The sequence below is a fragment of the Thamnophis elegans genome, chromosome 16 (genome assembly GCF_009769535.1).
Source record: "Thamnophis elegans isolate rThaEle1 chromosome 16, rThaEle1.pri, whole genome shotgun sequence".
NCBI lineage: Eukaryota > Metazoa > Chordata > Lepidosauria > Squamata > Colubridae > Thamnophis > Thamnophis elegans.
The window spans coordinates 13,703,450-13,725,756 of NC_045556.1; positions in this window are offsets into that span (position 1 = coordinate 13,703,450).

Below are 22,307 nucleotides of genomic sequence, written 5' to 3' on the forward strand. Positions count from 1 at the left end.
TGCCGGCTGGCGACCACTCGTGGGAGAGCCTTTTCTATAGCTGTTCTGGCTCTGTGGAACGAGCTACCAGCAGAGATCCGGACCCTTCCCACCCTCGTGGCCTTCCAAAAAGCCATCAAAACCTGGCTGTTCCGACAGACCTGGGGTTGCCGATTTTTAAATCAGGTCCAACCCCCAGTTAAACCAAATGTATATTGTGTTTTTTAAACTGTTTGTATTCTTTCCCCTATGTGTTATTTTATTTCGTATTTGTAAGCCGCCCGAAGTCCTCCGGGATTGGGCGGCATATACACTCATTAAATTGTGAATTGCAATTGCAGAAATGAACAGGTTGACATTGAGAATAAAGGATAAAGAGGAATCAGTGTACTACAGGACATGGGGGCAATTTTACGAGTGGTTACGAGTGGTTTGAAAAAAGGTATAAATAGAAAGAAAAAGGAACAAAACATGAAATAAGTATCTCAGACAACACATAATTAATATAGGGGGAGGGGAAATAAGAAAATATTAAAATGTAAATATACAGGCGGAAAAATGATATGAATTGACATATGTTAAATAATAATTATAAGAATGTTTATCTAAGAATGAATTTGAAAGGAAAAATAAAAAGAACTTTGTACAAAAAAAAGAAATTCACCCATCCTAAAATTGAAAAGTTGAAAAGCACTGGTTTATCAGATAAGAGAAGTCATGCTTTCATCAGATCAACTGCTTTAAAGGCTGAAAGTTATCATAGTGCAGATCTAACAGTAATCTCCAAAGTGTAAAAAACTGGAGATTTAGGTAAAAACCCAGTTGCTACGCGACTTTAAAACAAGAAGGAGACTGAAAAGGTTATTAAAAAAAAAAACCAGTTCAAGGACAACCTGGGACCTTTCCCTTTCCACTCCCCCCTAGCAGAAAAGCAAAATACTTCCTCCCATAAGACATAAAACAGAGATGTGGATTACAAAGGAACTAACATTAATAAGGAACTAACTTTCCGTAGTAGACAGTTATGGAGATGGCCTTGACAGAAATCCTTGACAGCCTTTATTTAAACACCAGCTTAGCCCCCAAAAGGAAGGAGGAAACTATTCAAAATTGTTCCTCATTGGCCTTGAGGCTCTTGGTTTGAGATCAGGGAGAGAGAATCTTAATTAGATTGTCAACGTTCTTTTTGTTGTTGCTGTTATTTTGCCTTTGAGTCTGGCTTGACTTCTTGCAACTACATGGGCAAGTCCCTGTGATTTCCTTAGCAACATTTTTTGGGGAACCGATTTGCCATTGCCTTCTTCTATGGATTGAGAGAAACTGACTGGCCCAAAGTCACCCAGCTAGCTATCATGCCTAAGGAATGACTAGAACTCATGGCCTCCTGCTTCTAGCCCTAAGGGCCTTAACCAGAGGTGGTATTCAGCCAGTTCTGACCAGTTCTAGTGAACCGGAATTTTTGAGTAGTTTGAAGAACCAGCAAATACCACCTCTGGCTGGCCTCGCCCCCATCTATTCTCTGCCTCCCAAATCCCAGCTGATTGGAACCCCAGCTGATCGGCTGGGTCTTCTTCTGTTGCCCTGCACAGGAGAATGGAGCTGGAAAGTAGGTTAGTGGGGTGGGGAGGGAATGGGGATTTTACACTATCCTTGCCCTGCCATGCCCACCAAGGCACGCCACACCCACAGAACCGGTAGTTAAAATATTTGAATCCCACCCATAGCTTTAACCACAACGCAAAGTTGCTTGTTTCTGTTGCTATAACCTGAAATTGTATAGTACCGTAGGTTCCACTAATCCTTGTGGCATCTATTTTTTGACCCGACCTATTATGAAAGGTTGATACTTCTAACTCATTTCATTTTTCATGATTTTATAAATTCCTGAGCAGATGCTATTCCATTAAATGAATCTGTCAGATGGCATTAGAATGAAGGAATGGAGGATGGAGGAATTCCAGGTCCAAGTCCAAGGCTATCAGAAGTAGTCTGCAAACATCTGGATAACAATTAGGCGGCATCAAAAATGAGACTTACCGCATATGGATTTCTGTTGCAATCTAGTGACCATGTTAATTTTTGCACCCCAGATATAGTAAATACCCTATAGTTTAGATCAGCATTTCTCAACCTTGGCAACTTGAAGATGTCCGGACTTCAACTCCCAGAATTCCCCAGCCAGCGAATGCTGGCTGGGGAATTCTGGGAGTTGAAGTCCGGACATCTTCAAGTTGCCAAGGTTGAGAAACACTGGTTTAGATAGAGTAAATAAAGTATGGATATAGTAAATATTCCACAGTGGAACAATCCCTGGCTCAGTTCGCATGACTCACTGAGCCCAATCCAATCGACTTTTGTCAATCTGACCATATGTATAAAACTCAGTTTTCAAAACCTGTATTTTCCAAACATTGCGATACAGTTTGCACTTTGTTTGTAAAAATCATTCATTAGAGACTAGTTTGTACAAAAAAAAAAAAAAAAACAATGGCTATGGAAATAATGTACAAAAATGCATGGCATCAAGAAGAATTTCTTCCCCAAATATGTGCATTAGGCAAAACTGCAATAAGAAAGGCTGAATATTAGGAAAAAATGTGCCCCCAAATACATACGCAGGTTAAAGCAAAACTATTCTTTAAAAAGTTTGAAACTAACAAGGAAACAAGATGAATGGAAATGGATGGATTTTACAAAAATGTATCCCGAGAACCCAATCGATGGGCTCATACCAGTCTCCTCTTTAATCATAGTTCTGACCTGACCTGCTAACTTTATTTCTTTTTTTTTTTTAACCATTGGCTAAAATTTGCTGTGTTGGACAAATCAGGAAAACCAAGAGGTGTTTGGTTGTCTTGACAGAAGGATTGGAAACTGGCCTACAGCTTAATCCCTTTTGAGACCGATGTGAGATTGTGCTGCTAACTTCCTCCACACTGAACATATTCACAGTTTGAGGGAGGTAAAATTCCTCTGGGCTCAGATAAGGAGCTATAAAATGTAAACCTCATTGTAATATGACCTGGATGACTCAGAATGCTTTGTGTTTAGGGTTAGCACTGTACATGGGAAAGTTTAGGGAGAGGTTAATTGGCGAGATTTTACTGCAGTCTGGGGGAAGAAAAGAGATTGAATTGAAGTGACTTACCAACTTCTTAGTGCAGATAAGTGAGAAATGGGATTGCAAACACACACTCACACCAAACTAGTGTGTAATGTAATACTTAACAGATTAACGGGGTTGGAAGGGGCCTTATAGGTCATCTAGTCCAACCCCCCTACACCATTTCTGACAAATGGCAATCCAATAGCAATAGCAATAGCAGTTAGACTTATATACCGCTTCATAGGGCTTTCAGCCCTCTCTAAGCGGTTTACAGAGTCAGCATATTGCCCCCAACAACAATCCGGGTCCTCATTTTACCCACCTCAGAAGGATGGAAGGCTGAGTCAACCCTGAGCCGGTGAGATTTGAACAGCAGAACTGCAGAACTGCAGTCAGCTGAAGTAGCCTGCAGTGCTGCATTTAATCACTGCGCCACCTCGGCTCTTTTCTTGAAAGTCTCAAGTGATGAAGCTCTCACAACTTCTGAAGGCAACTTCTGTTCCATTGGTTGATTGTTCTCACTGTCAGAAAGTTCCTCCTTATTTCTAGGTTGAATCTCTCCTTGGTCAGTTTCCATCCATTATTCCGTGTCTGGTCTTTGGAAAATAGATTGACCTCACTGCAACCACACCAGAAGCAGTGAGATGGTTAGCTTCCTTAGGTCTCGAATTATAACATCTATTCCATTGCAATTTTATGGCTCCACATTATAGTGATTTTATTATGGTTTTATCTTAATTCAATATATTGTCTCCTGTATTGTATTGTCCACATATCTTGTATATGCACATATACACATATAAATAAATATATAAAAGAGAGCACCAGGAATCTCCCTTCCTTCCCCCCACTCTGCCCATGGGCACCCACAGAAGAGCAAGGGAAAGAGTAGGTAATGTCGAATGCATTGTGATATGTGACAAATTTGTGTCCTTTGCACAGCGATGTTGGGACACACCTAACGTCTTTGTGGCTTCTTATCTCTTATCTCTTAGCCTGTGTCTTCTGCTACGCTTAAGAACCAAAGAGATCCATTCGGAAATATATCAGAGCGGGCACTGCCTTGATGGTACCTTTCAAAAATGTCTTACTTTGTTGCCTAACTAAAATGGAACCTAGATAATAATGCTATGCAGAGATACTTTGCTTCTCAGAAGCTGTGCTTGGCATGCTTTTTCAAAGTGAAATGATAATGTGATGCCTCACATCTCTTTATCACAGCAGAATAGGCTCGTAAAATGCTTCTCCTTGCACAAGAGAGATGTGTCACATCGAGGTGGGTTACAGATGACAGTCCACCCCACAGATGGTCCTCCCCTCTACAACAAAGAGAGTTTTGTAATTCTCCACCCAAGTTGTCAGCAGAGAAACGGGGGAGAGAACTTCTTGAGAAGTTTCCAGGGAAAAGAGAAATTCCCCAACTGTTTCTCAAAGACGGGACTTACATATTTGAGGTGATAAGGACACTGCAACTCATAATACACAGTATGCTATTGATATAACCACAGACTTCAGAGGATAATTATAACTGCAGAAAAAAACAATGACTACCAACCTGCCTTCCATGGAGGACCTGTACACTGCACAAGTCAAAAAGAGAGCTGTGAAAATATCTACAGACCCCTCACATCCGGGGTGTAAATTGTTTCAACTTCTACCCTCAAAAAGACGCGAAGGGCACTTGCACACCAGAACAACTAGACACAAGGACAGCTTTTTCTCAAATGCCATCACCCTGCTTAACAAATAATTCCCTCAACACTGTCAAACTATTTACTAAATCTGCATTGACTGTATAACTGTAACTTTGTTGCTTGTATTCTTACGATTTATATTGATTGTTTCCTAGTATGATTTGTTTGCTTATATGTACCCTATGACTATCATTAAGGGTTGCACCTTATGTTCCTTGACGAATGTATCTTGTTGTCTTTTTATGTACACTGAGAGCATCTGCACCAAAGACAAATTCCTTGTGTGTCCAATCACACTTGGCCAATAAAGAATTCTGTAAAACGCAGAGAAGTAATCTCCTGAAATAATGATCCCTTTGGGGTTGAATGACTATCTGGGAAGCTAGGGAGGCTGAAGACCAGTGGAAATAATGGTTATACAAGGAAAGACAGGACATTCACCAATATCCTTGGAATATCTCATAACTTGCAAAAAAAAAACCATTATATTCCGTTCATAAGCACTTAGATCCCACAGATTAGGCCTCCTCCGAATTCCATCTGCCGGCCAATGTCGACTGGCGACTACCCGGAGGAGAGCCTTCTCTGTGGCTGCTCTGACCCTCTGGAACGAACTCCCCGTGGAGATTCGTACCCTCACCACCCTCCAGGCCTTCCGCATAGCCCTTAAAACTTGGCTGTTCCGACAGGCCTGTGGCTAAAGACTCGCTGCCCCACTTTGAATGGTATGATTGTTGTGCTTTTAACTATGTATGGTTTCTATGTTTTTTGTAACTCTGTTTGTATTTCCCCTCCCTTTTTGAGTTGTGAGCCGCCCTGAGTCCCTTCAGGGAAAAGGGCGGCATACAAATAAATTAAACCATAAACTTCTCTGAACTTTATAAAGCAAATTCTCTCCCACCAAACTAGTAGAAAAAGGCAGAAGAATGTCTCCATCTGGCTTTATTTCTGTCAACTACTTCTAAAAGTGATCATAGTCAATGATGGATAATTGACTCATGGATAATTCTAGTCCCATCTGTTGCTATTGGGCAGCCCTCAAGGGTTGTGGTCCCTTGGGGCAAAGTCTTCTCCACAACCTCTGCTGCTCCTCAAAATTTCTTCTCTGGCATTGCCTTCTACCCAAAGAGAACCTAAAATCAAAAGGGCATGCCAGTCAAATTGCGTTGGAGTTCTGAGGAGGTAGTCTGTGATGTGCAACTCTAAGAATGCTGTATCTATGGGGAGTGTCAGTCATCCAAGCATGGTTATCCCAAAGACACTTTTTCAAGAGGCAACTGTTTCCACAGTTTCCACATGGAGACAGCTTCTGAACTTTGTCCTTGAAATGGAAAAGAATGAACCTTTGATTCTGGGTTTTACCGATTAGATTGATAGATCTTTATAGAAATGGCTTGTTCATATTATTATGAAAAATCAAAAAAAGTGATTTGATGTTAATGCCTTATTTTACTTCAACAGAGAGAGTCGGAAGTCAATGTTTCTTTTTCCCCTTCTTTTTCTTCTTCACTTCTCTTCCCCCTCTTCCTCCCCACTGTTTTTCTGTTTACTTTGGTGTTTTGTATCTTATTTTATCTTATAACTCAATAAAACATGAAACCATGAAGAGGCAACTGGTTTTTCTTTGAAGGCATTTCGCTTCACATCTAAGAAGCTTCTTCAGCCCTGATTGGATGGTGGGGAAGAATGCTATATTGTTGTTTTGCAATGTCTGCTTGTAGCATACAACTGTTCGTACTGGAGAGGCAGCAGAGACTGAGATTAAGGGCAATGCTTGGAAGAAAGCTATTCACACCAGAAATCTAGGAAGTGCATTACAGTGAGATTTTTGTGGCCCACCAGTGGCTAGCAGAGCTGGCAGATTTGGACAGTGAGAAAGTTGGCGAGGAGCATGGCCTAGTCCTGGAGTCTGGGGAAGGCTCTGATGAGGGCCCTGTGTCGGAGGCAGAGAGGGGACCAGAGCCATATGCCTGTTATCAGCTGCCTTCAGAGTCAGACATCAGTGAGGCAGATGAACAGCTGGAGCCTGTTCCCAGTGTGCGCATACACAGAATTGCCAGACAAAGGGAACAGCTAAAGAACAGGGGTCGACTTGGGAGTAAGGGCACAGGTGGACAATGAATGGCTCTCCCAGAGGTTTGCAGGAGACAATTAGTTCGCTTAATTGGTTCGTGACTCTCCGAGACTCCTTGCCAAGCTCTCCAAGCCAGATAAGGTCTATGACTGTAAATCCTCCCTTGAAAGACTTTGCTGGATGTGAATGAGCAGAAGTCACAGTCATTTAATAAAAGGGGTTTTTGTCAGGACAAAAAGTTTGCTTCATGCTCTTGGGAAGCCTCGGTCAGAACAGAGATTCTTCCCCTGCAGAAGCCTTTTATGGGAGAGAAATCTTGCTGTGAAGCTAGTTTTGTTTTCCCCATGGAGAGAAAGTGTCTGGAGGAAAGTATAGGACAATGAAAAAAACAACAATCACCCAGCTATTCTTCAGAAGTTCTAAGTAAGTGTGAAAAGTGGAACCAAATGTTCCCCTTTCTCTAACTTTGGCTGGGGTAACTGTAATGCGAGCTAGGTCAACACACGAATGCGGGAGAAGTGAAATGGTATATAACTTCCTCCACTGCAATATAAATAGCATTCCCCCCCCCATGAAGTCTTAGCCAGCTTGTGAATAAACAGCTTGAAGATTTGCAGGAGAAAATTTTCCAGGGACTCAAGATCCTTCTAGATTTTTCAAAAAGCTAGATTTGTTTCTCAGATAATTATCCTGTACATGGCAATTATGTTTTAGCTGCTTAAGATATTTCCTACATTATTATCTCTGTAGATGTTGAGATTCCCTTCATTGCAAGCATTTTTTTAGGGGAAAACGTGCCTTTATTGGGTACTACATGGATACCCGTGCTTCACTATGAAACAATATGATTGGGCTTGATAAATTGACGCTTACAGCTTGAAAATTAATGAGTAGTAACGATTGTCCTCTCCTCTCCCCTTCTCTCTCTCAGGCTGGCCCCATTGATCCTCTTCTATCCCCCCTTCTCTTCCTCAGTCTTAGCATCAGAGTGTTTTTTCAGATGGGGAAGGGGAGTAGAATGTCTAAACTGCCAGCCTGCAGGCTACCCACGCTCAAGTGGAAGTTGGAACAGTGTTCTTTTCAGGTGGGGAGGGGGAGTAGAATGCCTAACTCTTAGGCATCAGAGCATGTTAATAATAATAATATAACAAATACTAATGATTTGATGGTCATTTTGAAAAATCCTTTCTTTGCAAGAACCTAGAAGCCAAGAGGAACATATGTGCCAAACTTCAAGTTTGTAGGCTTCACGGTTCTGGAGATTTTGTGATGCTGCTTGAATGGTATTTTGCTTTTACAGATTTGCCTATCATTTCCTCTTAGCTCACTGTAAAAATCCTTCATGTGTTCAGTGTTTGAATATGGCTTATTTCTTCACCAAATTTGTTGGCTTATGGAAAAGAGGAAAGGAAGGAATAACAGAGTTGGAAGGGACCCTGTGGGTCTCTTAGTCCAAGCCCTGTGCGAGCAGGAGACCCTATACCATTTCAGACAAATGGTTGTCCAGTCTTTTCTTAAAAACCTCCAGTATTGGATCATTCGGAACTTCTGGAGACAAGTTGTTCCACTTGTTAATTTGTCTCACTGTCCAGAAATTTCTTCTTAGTTCTAGGTTGCCTCTCTCCTTGATTAGTTTCCATCCATTGCTTCTTGTCCTGACTTCACGTACTTTGTAAAATAGCTTGACTCCCTCTTCTTTGTGGCAGCATCTCAAATATTGAAACAATGCTATCATGTCATCCCTAGTCTTCATTTCATTAAAGTAGACATGTCCAGTTCCAGCCACCGTTCTTCATATGTTTTGGCCTCCAGTCCCCTAATCATCTTTGCTGTTCTTCTCTGCACTCTTTTTAGAGTCTCCGCATTTTCTTTACATCATGGTGACCAAAACTGGATACAGTATTCTAAGTGTGATCTCACCAAGGCCTTACAAAGCGGTAGTAGCTTCATGTGATAATGGATGTATTGTTAGTTTTTTTAAAAAAAAGGAACCTCCTTATCATCTTGTCAGAGTATAAACATTATCCCTCTGTTGACATTCACTCATGTTACAGAGTGTAGGCTTTCAGAGCTGCTGTTTATTGTCGAAACGAATTCTAAACGATGCCACGTGAAACAAAGAATACCTGCCAGACAGTATTTTGCTAGCCAGGCTGTTATCTTCTTCAAACCAAAGTGGCAACACAAACTTGGCAAGAGATCTCACAGCCTTATATAATGACTTGTGTCATTGGGAAAGATGCCCGTAGCCACTTGCAAAATGCCATGTACTAGATGACGGCTGGGAATTCTTCCTGCTTCCTTTAAACTGCCTTTTGGCAGGAAAAAAAATAGCCACAAACAGAGGTTCACATGCAAATGCAGATGGCTTGAAAATGGGTGTCAGGGCCTCCCTAAAGACGCTTTCATCCTCTTCCTCCTGGGCTTTTATAACAGCTAAATGATACCAAGGAAATACATATGTGGATTAAGGAGGAAATTTATCATTTGATGCAGCTCGTCTGCCTGGAATCCACACTGTATATCGGACATTAATACGATCGAGCAGGTTCAGAGGTATTTCACGAGAAGAGTCCTCCACTCCTCTGCTCACAATATAATTCCCTATGCTACCAGGCTCGAAACTTTGGGCTTGGACAACCTGGAACTACACCGTCTACGGTCTGATCTAAGCATAGTACACAAAATTGTCTGCTACAACATCCTACCTGTCCATGACTACTTCAGCTTTAATCTCCATAATACACAGACAAACAATAGATACAAACTCAAGGTAAACCGCTCCAAACTTGATTGCAGAAGACACAATTTCAGCAACAGAGTGGCCAACGCCTGGAATACTCTACCTGACTGTTGTTACATCCTCAAACCCCCACAGCTTCAACCTTAAACTGTCTAGCATGGACCTCACCCCATTCCTAAGAGGCCCGTAAAGGAGGCATGCATAAGCGCACCAGTGTGCCCACCGTCCCTGTCCTACTGTCCCCATTTATTTGTACTCATTTCCCTTGTCCATGTTTATAGTTATACTTGTTATCTTGTACATGTTTGACAAACTAAATAAAATAAAATAAAAATGTGATACCAAGCAAATGCTAAGGAGGAAATTTATCATTTGACATCACAGATACTGGCTAGTGAAACCAGAAGCAAAGAAAAGGGCATGTAGAAAGTCTTCTGGGGTAGGACCAGGGTTTTTGCTGTAATCCTCAGAATGTGGGACCTGTCAAAATGTACTAAAAAGAGAGAATGTTTGTAACTCAGGGTTGAAATGAGGAGTTCTTGGTGTTCTCTGAGCTCGTTTATTTTCTTGTAGACATTTCATCACCCAAACTAGGTAACGTCATCAGTGCATTACCTAATTTGGATAATGGAACGTCTGCAAGAAAACAACCAAGCTCAGAGAGCACTAAGGACCCTTCCTATCAAAGTGTATTAATTCATTGGCAGAACTCCAAGGTAGTCAGTCATCCCTATCATGCATTAGGAGTTCTAAAAATTTCCCAACCAGCTTTTCACACTGGGAAAAAATTCTCACTTTTTTTGGCCGAAGTTCTAACATTCTCCTAGGCTTGACTATTACAATGTTCTCTAAATAAGGCTGCCCTTGAAGACTATCCAGAAGCTTCAACTGGTCCAGAGTGGAGTGGCACCATCAGCAATGTGCATGCCTTGGCATAACTGTGTGATATCTCTGCTTTGTGAGCTGCTCTGGTTGCCCCTTTGCTTCCGGGTGCAATTCAAGGTGCTGGTTGTTACCTATGAAGTCCTACATGGCATATGGCCTGGAAGGCCCTCCTGTTTCCCACAGCATCTGCCCAGCTGATCTGATCTGGCAGGGTTTTGTGTGCTCTGGATTCCTTCCATTAAACTGTGTCATCTTTCAGGACCCCCTAAAACACACCTTCTCTTTAGCAGCACCTGTCCTCTGGAATGAACTTCCCTGCCTCCACCCTGCTGGTGTCTTCAAAGGGTCCTGAAAAGCTGGGAGTTTAGATATAGATTTCAAATCATAATGATAACAAGAAAAAGAAGGAGAGGAGGAGGAGGAGGAGGAAGAAGAGGAAGGAAGAGGAAAAGGAGATGAAGAAGAGAAGAAGGAGAAACAAGAAGAAGAAGGAAGAGGAGAAGAAGATGAAGAAGAGAAGGAGGAGGATGTATTTTTGTTTGTTTTTGGCTTTCATTTTTATGAACAGAGGAGAAAGGGATGTTGAGCTATGAAGAGGATTCCCATCTGTGTTTTCTCTCGCCTTTACACCTCTGCGACTGTTGCTAGAGAAGGTTCTTTTGTCTGTTGTGTTGTTTTCCTATTGCCAGGCTGACCTGGCACCTCCTGCGTCTCACCACATGACAAAGCTTCCACCCGGATCATGTCAAGGCGAGTTGCAAGTAATCCCGGAGAAAATTGGACCCCCAGTAATGACGAAAGGCATGGCATGCTTTATAATCTCATTATCCTGCAGTCCAGATTCCTGCTCCAAGGCTGATAATTAGCCATTGTGTCTCAGCAAGACAGAACAGAGGGACAGAGACTGAAGCTTCTTCGCTTTCAGACCATAAAAGCAGGAATTTAAGGAGAAGATGTTATTTTAGACTAGGGTGTCTTATCTCTTGCGCTAGGGATCGTAACAGCCTTTGAAGGGTATGTCTAGGATCAGATGCCTAAAATTAAGTAAAACCCCAACAGAGGGATAATGGTTGCCAGAACTAGGTCTATTAATTTATATTTGCCTATCCTATCATTAAAAAACAATTGTTATCAACCTGCCTTCCATAGAGGATCTGTATACTGCACAAGTCAAAAAGAGGGTTGAGAAAATATCTACATACCTCTCTTACCCTGGACATAAATTGTTTCATCTTGTACCCTCAAAATGAGGTTATAGAGCATAACCTCAGAACAACTAGACACAAAGAGTTTTTCCCCACATGCCATCACTCTGCTAAACAACTAATTCCCACAACACTGTCAAACTATTCATTAAGACTGTATTACTATTCTTCTTCTCATCCTTCCTATTTATTACCTATATCCTTTTCTACTTATGATTATAACCTTGTTGCTTGTATCTTACGATTTATATTGTTTTGTTTACTTTCCTAGTGTGATTCTGACACTAAGTGTTGTATCTTATGATTCGTGATGAATGTATTTATGATGACAATGATCATGATTTATCATATATATCTTTTATGTTGTACACTGAGAGCTTATGCACTGAAGACAAATTCCTTATGTGTCCAATCACACTTGGCCAATAAAGAATTCCATTCCATTCCATTCCATTCCATTGTTCTGTTCTGTTCTGTTCTATTCTATTCCATTCCATTGTTCTATTCTATTCTATTCCATTCCATTCCATTGTATTCTATTCCATTCCATTCTATTCCATTCCATTCTATTCCATTCCATTCCATTGTTCTGTTCTGTTCTGTTCTGTTCTATTCTATTCTATTCCATTCCATTGTTCTATTCTATTCCATTCCATTGTTCTATTCTATTCTATTCTATTCCATTCTATTCCATTCTATTCCATTCTATTCCATTCTATTCCATTCCATTCTATTCCATTCCATTCCATTCTATTCCATTCCATTGTTCTATTCCATTCCATTCCATTCCATTGTTCTGTTCTATTCTATTCTATTCTATTCCATTGTTCTATTCAATTCTATTCCATTCCATTGTTCTATTCTGTTCTGTTCTGTTCTTTTCCATTCCGTTCCGTTCCATTACATTACATTACATTCCGTTCTGTTGTTGTTACTGTTGTTATGGCTGTGGCTATTCTATCCAATGAAGTTTCAAAGTTTCTAACATTAAGATTCAAAGGAAACAACCCCAACAGAATATAACAGAGATTTTGCAAATAAAAGCCTTCTAGCTACCTACCACCTATTGATCTGAATATAGAACAAATTATACCAAAAACTCAAAAAAAAATTATCTGAAGGCCTTTGCAGGATCATAGATCCTTGCCAAATTTATCTCACAGAACCAAGGCCACTCCTGCTTTTTATGTCAACTTTTTGCTGCTTGCTTGTCGGCCTTGAATACTGTGGACATCTGTGCAAGGTCTAGATAACAGCGTTTGTGTCCTTTCACACTTTTTTATTTGCAGCCTAGCTGGCTTCAGCTCTCCGGCAGGGAAACCAAGAGAGAAGGACAAATGATGGTGGTGGAATCCGATGATAAAATTTTCAAGACAATATTCATCGTGTGATGCCATATTTGCATCAGCGGTCATGCGGTGTTTGCGTGAGGGTAGTGCATGAGTGTCCTAACTTTGCTGTCCTTGCAGTTTGCTGTAGACACCACTGGTCATCACAGCCTTTTGCTCAAAGACTCTCTATCTCCACGTACCCAGACTTTCAAGGCTGCGAGTAGAATATTCTTTGAGTAGCCTTCACACCGTCAAATATTATTCAACCTTGGTATCTGGCCACGGCAAATATCAAAACATTCCTCATGTCTTTCGGTATCTCAAAGGCTGCAACAAAGAAGAGGGGTCAAGTATTCTTTTTTTCATTAAAATGTTTTTATTTTCCATTTTTCATTTTCATACACTCACATATATACTGTGCATAGCTGGGGCCATACAACATTAAACAATAATCACAGCAATTCCTCTTGTCAACAATACCCCCCAAAATAGAAACCCAATATACCTCTTCCACTCTCCATACTCCTCTTTCTTCCGCCCCCCTCCAACTTTCTATCTTCCCTCCATCATCCCCCTCTACCCTACTTCCCCTCCCCCTCTACCACTCCTCTCTCCCGGTCCACTCCCTCCCTTCCTTCTCACCCTCCCTCCCATCCTCTCTCCCATCCTCTCTACCCATCTTTCTTCTATCCCAATCCTCCTCCCCTTGGTGTATTTCTACTATATGTCAATGTACTCAACATGTCCTATTTTTACAGAGAAATTAAAGAGAAACAGTATACATGTGAAGTTGCATTACATTGAAATCTAACACATAGTATATATTCCCCCTCCCCCCCTCTCCCCCAACACCCCACCTCCCTCCCCCCCGACTTCCCAGAGCCCGTACACAGTATAGATTTTTAACAAACACAGTCTAAAATATATTGAGAAAAAAGAAATAAAAAAAGAGGTTACTAACATCTCTGCATTGATGTGGGGTCAAGTATTCTTCAAAGCACCTGAAGGCAGAAGAAGGAGCAATGGATGGAAATGTCTGTGGAGATTCTCAGTCATCCAGGTCATGGTTGTCCCAAAGGTGCTTTTTCAAGAGGCAACTGAGCTTTCTGGTTTCTGACGTTTCACTTCTCATGCCATCAAAGAAAAGTCCAGTTGCTTCTTGAAAAAGCATCCTTTGGGACAATGCATAGAAACTAATCAAGGAGAGAACCAACCTAGAGCTAAGGAGAAACTTCCTGATCGTTAGAACAATTAACCAGTGGAATCTCCTTGTCTCCAGTGAAATGCTCCAACACTGAAGGTTTTTAACAAGAGATTGGACAGCTATTTGTCTGAAATAGTATAGGGTCTTCTACTTGAGCAGGGAGTTGGATTAGAAGACCTCCAAGATCCCTTCCAACTCTATAATTCTGTTTTGACTGCTTGGAACAAATGGAGATTCATTTGGATAGAATTTGGACATGTTGAAATAGAAAGGTCAGATGGACTTCTTGCTAGAAAAAGGAATCACGGGAAGGTATGAGAAGCATGATAAAAACTATGGTGGTCAACCAATAGCCCAAGGTCCCATTTTTACCATTCCCAGGAGTATCTCTGTGGTTTAACTCCCTAACCTCCTAAAATCCAGACACTCAGGAAAACTGTACTAATATCTGTTAAAGTAAGTTTAATCAGATTCAAAAAGCATAGAAATCCCCTGAAAGATATTATTTTTATTTCTGAGACATCTAGTCCAGCCCATCTAATTGATCTGGTTTTGTCCATTTTGTATTGGCTTTAATAGTCTCCCACACCTCTCTACTACTGCATTTAGATTAAATTAACAGAGTTGGAAGGGACCTTGTAGGCCATCTAGTCCAACCCCTTGCCCAAGCAGGAGACCTTATACCATTTTCGACAAATGGCAGTCCAATCTCTTCTTGAAAGCCTCCAGTGATGAAGCTCCCACAACTTCCGAAGGCAACCTCTGTTCCATTGGTTCCATTGTTCTCATTGTCAGAAAATTTCTCCTTATTTCTAGGTTGAATCTCTCCTTGATCGGTTTCCATCTCCTTGCAGGATTGTTGTGAGAAGGAGAAAGGAGGGAGAACTAAGTTATTTGGATGATGGGATACAGCTAAGACCTCTGAGTGACCCTAGTAATTCTATGCATTCTGTAAATCTTACATGGTTCTAAAATAAATTTATTGTTATGTTTATAGAACATCATCTTAATGGAATAAAGAGTGGAAACAATGAACACAAAGAGCAAAAGATATCCTTTGTCTTTAACAATTGTGCTTGGATAACTATATATGAAATCTACTTTAGGGGAAGTTGGGTCAATCTTGAAGCTTCACAGCTTAATGATGCAACAGATACTGAGTATCATAAGCTAGAAGGGATAATAAGAAAGGAATGGTCTTATCTGTTTTTTCTTCATCATGACAAATCTAAACTCATTCTTCACATCATCAGCCTCATGCTCTTAAAAAGCTGGCTGGTGCTGAATTGGCCATTAGAATGACATATCAAACACAAATAAGTCAGGAAGTCAGGGAAATGGAATCAATATTAGTGCTTTATTGGGGTAATTAGCGATCCGATCCTGATTGGCCAAATAGATGCTTTAAGAAGTTTGCAAGCAAGGTATGATATTGAAGATCTCTTCTATTACTTCTCTTTGGTCATCAACCCATTATTTGGATCAGATTGTGGTATTACGTGGCACACTAGTTTAGTTCATGTGGTCCATTTCCTTAAATGTATCAAGTTACAGTGCAACATCATTGGGTGGAAACTAATCAAAGAGAGAAGAACTAAGGATAATTTTTTTGACAGTTAGAACAATTAATCAATGGAACAACTTGCCTCCAGAAGTTGTAAATGCTCCAACACTGAAAGGTTTTAAGAAGAGATTGGAAAACCATTTGTCTGGAATGGCACAGGGTTTCCTGCCTAAACAGGTGGTTGGACTAGAAGACTTCCAAAGTCCCTTCCATTATTCTTTTATTCTATCATTCTATCATGTGATGGAGAATTTCATAAATGACTACATTGGTTAGTTGTGTGGATCTTGTTAAGCTCTGTGGTTTCCTTGCAGGTTGTCCTTGACTTACAACCATTCCTTTAGTGATTGTTCAAAGTTACAGTGGCACTGAAAAAAAGTGACATGACAGTTCCTCACACCTATGACCATTGCAGCATCTCCATGGTTACATGAACACAAGTTCAGCAGTTAGCAACTGGAATGTATTTATGATTGCAACATTCTAGGATCATACAATTGCTACTCCCAGCTGGTTTCCAACAAGCCAGGTCAATGGAGGAAGCTAGATTTAACTAACAATGGCATGATTCACTTAATCACTGCAGTGCTTCACTTAACAATCATGCCAAAAAATGATAGTAAAATCGGGCAAGATTTACTTAGGAACCACTTTGTTTAGAAACAGAAATTCTTATCACAATTGTGGTCACAAGTCAAGGGCTCTCTGTACTTTTCGCTTTGGAGGATAAATGAATCCAGTCCTTGAAGTTTGTAAAGCATTGTGTGAATACTACAAAGTGTTGTTGATTCAGTAACTCTTGCCTAAGTAGACCAAGCCTTGAACAAAGCATAATACAATCGTTTTCTTGTCTGTTGGAAGGACAGGACCAGAGTGGGGAATCCTTCCTACTTGGAAATCCTTAGACCTTTCCATCTTTTTGTTTTACTTTGTTAAATGCTGCAGCACAACCACAATTATTGACACATAGAATGATTCATTACTATTCCATAACAAAGAAGAGGCAGGGATCCTCAACGCGGCCATCAAATGTCAATGAAAACATTTTGCGGTCTGCCAAGTTCAACGAAAGCCTTAATTTATTAGATATCAGTTTATGGTGCTTATCTGATGGTATCACTGTACCTAATTTGTATACAGTAGAGATGTTATCACCCAAATGGCATAAATCACTCTAATGATGTACATGGCTACTTCATGGACTTTCTCCAGGACTCAAATCCTCAATTAATTTCCTACAATTCTGCATGGTGTTTAGTACTTGCAAATAGAAGCATCTTACTTTGGATATATTACGTGAAGACACAGCTGCCAGAAAAGACTATAATACTGGGAAAAGTAGAAGGAAAGAGAATTAAGGGACAAGGTTGATGGACTTATGGCGGTGATGAGTGCACTGTTAGAAAACTTGAAAGAATATATAAGGGATGGATTGTCAAGGAAAAAAAATATGTGGTTTCCAGGAGTCAAAAAGGACTTGATGACACATCAATCAACAGAGAAAAAATGGGCTATAACATAGAACTAGAGAAATGGCAAAATTTATGGGAAAGAATCGCAACTTCTTAGAAAGAAAATTTATATAAAATGTTTTATAGACGGCATTTACCACCTTCTAGGTTAGCTAAAATGTTTAAAAATATGTCTAGCAAATGTTGGAAATGTAATAAAAAATGGGTATATTTTTATCATATGTGGTGGACGTGTGTTAAACCAAAAAAAATGGGCAAAAATACACAGATGGCTAGAAAAGATAATAGGGAAACATGTAGATTTTAAACCTGAACTGTTTTTATTAAGGATGATATAAAAAAAATTGATAAGAAAAGTATGTATTTAATATTACAAATGGCGAGGATTATTTTCGCACAATATTGTGCGAAAGATGAAGAAACACCGCAAAGCTGAAGAGATATTTAAGAAGATATTAGACGGTGCAGAAATGGATAGACTATCAATCAGAAAGAAGACACAGAATATTATCAAACATTGAACCTATTTTACCAATAGTTGGGAAAAAAGGGGTGGAGAGTAAGAAGGGAATGTGTATTGTTAAGCAATTTAAATATCCAGGCAGCACGATGTTTATTAAGCACTAAGAAATGTAATAAATAGAAAATTAATACAATTTATTTTTTTAAAAACAAATCAATCAAGATAAGATACTTTATTTATTTATTTGTCAATCAAGCAATGACTGCCAATCACATGCAGTTGTTAGGTCATGACTCATGATGAATCTGCTTGTGTTTGCAAGGACATGTTGATACCTCTATCAGACTTATCTGGGTTGTTCAGACAAAACCAATAGTCTCTGATAAAAATGACCTCCTACATCTGACATTTGCTACAGGTTTTTTTTTCTGGCATATTTTCTATTTCTCAAGAGAGTAAGGAGTGCAAAATAATTTTAATGAAATATTTGTCTAGCTGTATCAATCATAATAGATTGGTTTTTTCAAGAAGGGAGCTGCCCTCTTCCTCCTCCCTCCAATAAGATATTTATGTACCGTAAATAGTTTTTCAATTCATTTGCTATTGATTTGATGAGGATTTATTCTTATTTAACTTCAGTAATAGAATCTGGGCCTTAGGCAGATTAAAGAAAGAGAGTGTAATTTGTTTTAATAGCTGGGAAACGTTTTTTTATTATAGGTAATTGGTTGGCTTAATAGTAATAGTAAGAGTTATAATCAATATTTATTGCTTTTCGAGAGGTGGTATTCAGCCAGTTCTGACTGGTTCTGGTGAACCGGTAGCGGAACTTTTGAGTAGTTCAGAGAACTGGCAAATACCACCTCTGGCTGGCCCTGCCCCCATCTATTTGTTGCCTCCTGAGTCCCAGCTGATCACTTGGGTCCTCTTCTGTTGCCCTGCACAGGAGAATGGAACTGGAAAGCAGGTTAGTGGGATGGGGAGGGAATGTGGATTTTACGGTATCCTTCCCCCAGGAGTGGGGAGGGATGCGAATTTTGCAGTATTCTTCCCCTGCCACGCCTACCAAGCCACACCCACCGAACTGGTAGTAAAAAAATTTGAATCCCACCACTGCTTTTATCCCATTTGTCATCACTAAAACATCTAATAGTGGATGTGTAAACTTTCCCTAAACATTTTTGCAATAACACTTTTAAAAAACAGTTTTGTTTTAAAATTTGTTTTAATACATTTTTCACAATCCAAGTGAAGAAATATGCATTCAAGAAACTTCTGATTTTTCTTGTAAATCTATTTTTAAAAACATAAAGGCTATGCAGAGATTGAAGTTGTGTTTCAAGTTGAGTATCAGGAACTAGAAATTTGATATCGTTTGGGTTCAGCTCAAAAGAGTGGAGACACTTCTGTAAAAACAGTGCATCCTAATTACAGATCATGAAAAGATTTGGTAAGCAAGTTTTTCGATGTGGCTTTAGATGAGGAATCATCAGCTGCAGGCAACTTCTTGTTGGGCATAAACTTGGATTTACCATTCTTCCACTCTGTTTCTTTGCCACTTCTCTTTTCAACTCCTGGGGGTTTCCATACCTCTATGACCCAGAATACAGAATAACAGAGTTGGAAGAGACCTTGGAGGTCTTCTAATCTAGTCCAAACTTTTTGGGACAAATGACTGTCTAATCTCTTCTTGAAAATCTCCAGTGATGGAGCACCCACAACTTCTGAAGGCAAGCCATTGCACTAATTGTTCTCACGGTCAGGAAATTTTTCATTAGTCCTAGGTTGGATCTTTCCTTGAGAAGTTTATTCTTGTCCTGCCCTCAAGATGCTTTGGAGAATAGATTGACTCCTCCTTTCTGTAATAACTCCTCAAATATTGGAAAACTTGTCATCCCTAGCTTTTCTTCATTAGACTAGACCAGGGGTGTCAAACTCAAGGCCCGTGGGCCAGATTCAGCCTGCGGGGTGCTTAGATCTGGCCCATGGACTGACGTGGGCCAGTCCTTTGCTGTTGATCTGGAAACAGCAAAGGACTAGCCCACGGTGCCTCTGTCAGCAAAAATGCACTTGGCCACCACAAGGGCCCTTGACATGAGTGACGTTGAGCTGGCATGCCCACCCTGGCCATGCCCACTCCAGCCCTCTGAGGTCAAACACAACCCTGATGCAGCCCTCAATGAAATGAAGTTTGACACCCTTGGACCAGAGGTGGTATTCAGCCAGTTCTGACTGGTTCTGGAGAAATGGTAGCCGAAATTTTGAGTAGTTCAGAGAACTGGCAAATAGGCTGGCCCCACCCCTGCTGTCTCCCAGCCTCCCAGCTGATCTTCTTTTTTTTTGCCCTGAACAGGAGAACGGAGCTGGAAAGCAGGTTAGTGGGGTGGGGAGGGAATGAGGATTTTGCAGTAATATTCCCCTGCCACGCCCACCAAGCCCCGCCCACAGAACTGGTAGTAAAAAAATGTTTGAAACCCATCATTCCTTGGACTAGACATTCCCAATTTCCAGTGCTCCCTGATCAAACTTTCATGCATTCTTTCTTTCCTATTAAAACTCACATGTCTGTAACTTTTAACTGGCCAAAATGGTGCCTCGTAGAGCAAAAATTTGTGAACCAAGGGACTTCAAATGGACCAACTTACAGAACACACCAAAACTCTGGGACCCGTAACTCCTGTGGCATTCAAAGTTGGCAAGTTTTATAAAACATTACATGACATAAAATTAATCACAAAACATTTTATGACATATCAAACATTTCTTGCTGATGTATGACTGTACTATGCAGTTCTACATTAACTACTTTCAAGGCAGATACCTCTCTAAGTATTTCCCTGTGGAATTCAAATTTGGCAACGTTTATAAAAACATGGCATGACATAAAATTAATCCTAAAGAATTTTTAAGAAAATCGGAAGCCATTAAACAGAGTTGGAAAGGACCTTGGAGGCCAGGGGTGTCAAACGTGCGTCATCACGGTGACGTCACGTGAGATGTATCATGACTTTTTCGCCCTTTGCTAAACTGGGTGTGGGCGTGGCCAGCCTGTGATGCATCCAGGCCATGGGTCGTGAGTTTGACCCCTCTGTTGTAGGTCATCTAGTCCAAATAGGAGACCTTACACCATTTCTGACAAATGGCAGTCCAATCTCATTGAAGGCCTTGAGGAATCTGGGAAGGAAATATCTCTGACGTGATGGCCCAAAGGAGTCAGAGATTGTTTTATCTGGAAATTAAGTTTGAAACAAAACAACTATCTTCTGCATGTTTGCATAAGCAGTTAGGAAGCTAGTCAACTAGTCCAGTGACTCATAAAGAGATGCACCAGAGCATCTGATTAATTTCCACCATTCCTGCATGCAGAATGGTTGAAGGCATCAGCCACACCCTGTCCAAAAATGTGGGTCAGTGTCTCTTGTGAAGATTAGGTCCCAACAGGTCTTGCAGGCTGGTGTAATGAGCAGTTTTACTTACAGGCCAAACAGCCCATGATCGTCCACATTTGCCTGATGTTGAAGCAATATTGGAAGTTCTCGTTTGACCACATCTGGAGCCTTACAAATCTCCCAGCAGAGCAATTAAAACTTGGGCTCTCACAGCAGATGCATGCCATGGGTTGCAATGTAATAATAAAAGCCATGGCACATCCCACAGAACAATTAAGACAACCACTGTGCCAAGCAGTGGTTGAAGTACGGGTAGTCCTCGGCTTACAACAGTTCGTTTGGTGACCATTCGAAGTTACGACGGCACTGAAAAAAAAGGCCACTGATGACCGTTTTTCACACTTACAACCGTTGCAGCATCCCCCTGGTCAAAATTCAGACTCTTGGCAACTGGTTCAGCTTTATGACAGGCGCAGTGTCCCCTGGGGGGGAGGTCACATGATCACCTTTTGCGACTGTCTGACAAGGAAAATCAATGGGGAAGCCTGATTCACTCATAAGTTGAATCATAAGATTCACTCATAAGTTGGTGCATAAGCACACCAATGTGCCTACCGTCCCTGTCCCAATGTTTCCTTTTATTCGTATCCTTTTCATGTATCCTTGTACATGTTATCTAAGACATGCTTGACAAAATAAATAAAATAAAAATAAACAACTGTGTTGTTGCAGAAAATGACAGGCTTTAGACTTCTCAGGATACAGGAAAAGTTTATTTGGCAGCCAGGTTCAGAAAGTCAGCGAAATGGCTAGCATTGCAAGTTCTGAACAACCTTCATTATCGAAGCACGCGTTCTTATACATTCTCAAAGGCAGCGTAACACGGAAATACTTAATTTCTTAGTGGTTACCTTGAGGAGAAAGCCTTATAAGGAGATGGGTCTTACTTCTCCTTCTGTTATGGAGTACGTGTCATTAACAAACTTTAATTGAACCTTGGACTTTTGACATAGGTTTTGATATAGAGACATATTGTGGTTAGGCACTGGCTTCCTGTTCTTTTGCAAGTTCGACTCTGTCTATGTGGCTTTTAATATAGAAGTAAAGGGGTCCTGAGAGGCTGTCCAGCCTGACCCAGTAGGTTTCACACTTAATGTCTAAATCTCAATTTACGTCCTACTTTATCATATGACTCAGA